Here is a 3,436-nt window from a genome sequence, read left to right as displayed (position 1 = left end):
TAGTCTTCAAATTTCAGTTATTAGTAATTAATATTGATGGACCTAACAAAGTATATAGACATAGGTATTGGGCAACAAAACATGTTGCCTGCCATTGCAGTAAACACAGAATGTTGCCCCACCATCAAGCCATCAGCCACTGCAGCTGCCCCTGAGGGTGCAGACTGAGGGGAATTCAGGAGGGAGAAAAACAGAATATTGGCCCTAGATAGTTCAGGTGCATATCTAATAAATAATTTCAGTGAGCCCAGTTTCTTGCATCTTTCCATACATAGAAAAGCACTAAAATCATTAACTTGAGATGTCTTTTTTTTATGATTAGTGTCATCTTTTGATGTGTGACTACATGGTTTTGTTTTTTGTTTTTCAGCAAAAACTTCTGTATATCCTGGCCTGCCCTTTACCTCTTTGGAGCAGTCCCTCAGAGCTTTCAGAATAGCTCAGAGCTATTCCTCAGAGCTATGGCTATCTCCCAGGTTATTGCCTCAGTAAGGTCCTCAAAGAAAACGTAACTTGCAACTTTTAGGTTGTGCATTTTTCTTCATTCAACAGGTATCACTATAGGACAATGTCCATTCAAGTCACTGCTCTACCTTGAACAGAACCAACGTGTGTTTTCAGAGATGGTGTGTCTTATCTGTAAGAAATCAGTCTCAAAGTTAGTATCACCCTTTATATTGCTAGAATCTAGTGAGGTAAATAGGTAAATCAACAAAAACATCAAAACATAAGGTGTATGAATGATAGTATACCTCAAACAATGCTATTGGACTTCCCCAGTGGTGCAGTGTTAAGAATCCGCCTGCCAATGCAGGGGACATGGATTTGATCCCTGGTCCGGGAAGATTCCACATGCCTCAGAGCAACTAAGCCTGTGTACAACAACTACTGAGCCTTGCTCTAGAACCCGAGAGCCACAACTATTGAGCCCATGAGTCACAATTACTGAAGTCTATGTGCCTAGAGCCCATGCTGTGCAACAAGAGAAGCCACCACAATGAGAAGCCTGTGCACCACAACGAAGAGTAGCCCACGTGCAGCAACGAAGACCCAATGCAGTCAAAAATAAAAATAAATTTATTAAAAAAAAAAAAAACCAAAACAGTGCTATCTATCTGGGACTAAAAGATTGATGAAGATTCCTTGGAGAAGTGAGGGATGTGTAGGAGATTTTTTAAAAACAAATATTGTTAAACTTTTATTGGGGTATAATTGGCATACCATTAACTGTACATTTTTAAAGTATACGATTTTAGAAGTTTGGACATATGAATATACTTGTAAAACCTAAACCATGATCAAAATAATGAACATATTCACACCCACAAAAATTTCTTTGTGTCCCTTTGTAACCTCATTCTTGTTACTCTTCTGCTGATATACTTTTTATCATAGATTAGCTTGCATCTTCTGGAATTTTACATTAATGAAATCAAACATTATGTACTCTTCTTCATCTGGCGTTTTTCATTCAGTCTACCTATTTTGATATTTATCCATCTTCTTGTAAGTACTCATAATCCATCCCTTTTTATTGCTGAGGAGTTTTCCCTTATAAGGATATGCCACAGTTTGTCTATTCACTGGTTCATGGATATTTGGGCTTATGTTTCAATTTTCTAGCTATTACAAGCAAAGCTGCTGTGAACATTTATGTTCATGTTTTTCCAAGACGTGTTGCTTGTATTTCTTTGGAGTATATACGTAGGAGTAGAATGACTATGGTAAGTGTATGTTTAAAGTTTTAAGAAGCTGCCAAACTGTTTTCCAAAGTGGCTGTATCATTTTATATTTCCACTTGCTGAGTTGCCTGGAGTCACATTGCAAGTGCAGAAAGGAACTGTCCTCAGATCTTGGACTCCTGGCCCCAAACTCTTCACTCAGACCAGTCCTTGTGCTCTGGCTAGATGGCGGGATGCCTGGAATTGCTCCTGGAGTGTCTGGTCAGTGGGTGTGGATCATGGCCCTGCAGCCCAATCTACTTTGTTTCTATGGTTTTACCTATTCTGACCATTTCATATAAATGGAACCACACTGAAAAAGAAAAAAAAGGAGAGAGAGTTTCCATTGAGCTAAACCGTTGTCAGCACTTGGTTTGATCATTCTTTTTAATTTTAACCATTCTAATAAATGAGTAGTGGTTTCTTATTGTGGTTTTAATTTGCATTTCCCTAACGGTTATTGATGTTGAACATCAAGTCCTTATTTGCCACTCTCATAGCATATTTGGTGAAGTGTCTGTTCAAAATCTTGCCCAGTTTTTTTTTTTTTTTTTTTTTACTGGGTTATGAAGGTTTTAAAAAATATATTCTGGATACAAGCATTTATCAGATATGTGATGTGCAGAATTTTTTCCTCCGGTCTGTGGCTGTCCTGTCTCTCACTCTCTCTTTTTTTTTAATAAATTTATTTATTTATTTAATTTATTGGCTGTGTTGGGTCTTTTTTGCTGTGCACGGGCTTTCTTTTAGTTGTGGTGAGTTGGGGCTACTCTTCGTTGTGGTGCGTGGGCTCCTCATTGCCATGGCTTCTCTTGTTTCAGAGCACGGGCTCTAGGTGAGTGGGCTTCAGTAGTTGCAGCACATGGGCTCCATAGTTGTGGCTCACGGCCTTAGTTGCTCCGCAGCGTGTGGGATCTTCCTGGAGCAGGAATCAAACCCGTGTCCTCTGCACTGGCAGGTGGATTCTTAACCACTGTGCCACCTAGGAAGCCCTGTCTCTCATTCTCTTAACTGCATTTTTCAAATAGCAGAAGTTCTTAATTTTGATAGAATCAAATTCATGAACCAAGTGGGTTAAGGGAGTTAAGTAAATCAACAATTGAAATATAATATAAGTCCTATGATAAGGATTTGCACAGGATTTGCCCAGACTTAGGGATTAATAAACTTTCTGAAGGAGGAGATACTTGAGGAGGAGCTAGCTGAGTAAAGCTGGAAATGGAGTTACAGACAAGAAAAGAACATGTGCACAGGCTATGAAAGAGTATGGTATATTTAACTATGAATATCTGTATGAGTGGAGCATAGTGTGCATGTGAGGAGAAAGTAGAAAATAAAATTAGGCTGAAAACTGAGAAAAATTAATCATGAACGATCCTGTGCATTAAGGGGTTATGACTTACTACTAATAATGATGGTCATATATGCATTTTTAAGTGATCATTCTGGAATTGTTGCTGAAAATGCATGGGGACTGGATGGGAGGGGTATTGGAGGCTAAGAGACCAGATAAGAAGTGTAAGAAGGACCCAGGACAAAAGTAATGATGCCTGGGGGACAGAGAAGTTGAATAGCTATAAATAATTGGAAAACAGAATCAGAAAGATTTGGTTTTCACTGAATATTTCCCAAGAGACTGTGGAAGAAGTTAAGTGAAGAATTTGGAAAAAGGTATTTTTAAGCTTAAACAACATAAATCAACACAGTCATTAGAT

Source organism: Hippopotamus amphibius, chromosome 4 (genome assembly GCF_030028045.1).
Source record: "Hippopotamus amphibius kiboko isolate mHipAmp2 chromosome 4, mHipAmp2.hap2, whole genome shotgun sequence".
NCBI lineage: Eukaryota > Metazoa > Chordata > Mammalia > Artiodactyla > Hippopotamidae > Hippopotamus > Hippopotamus amphibius.
This window is presented reverse-complemented; position numbering follows the sequence as displayed.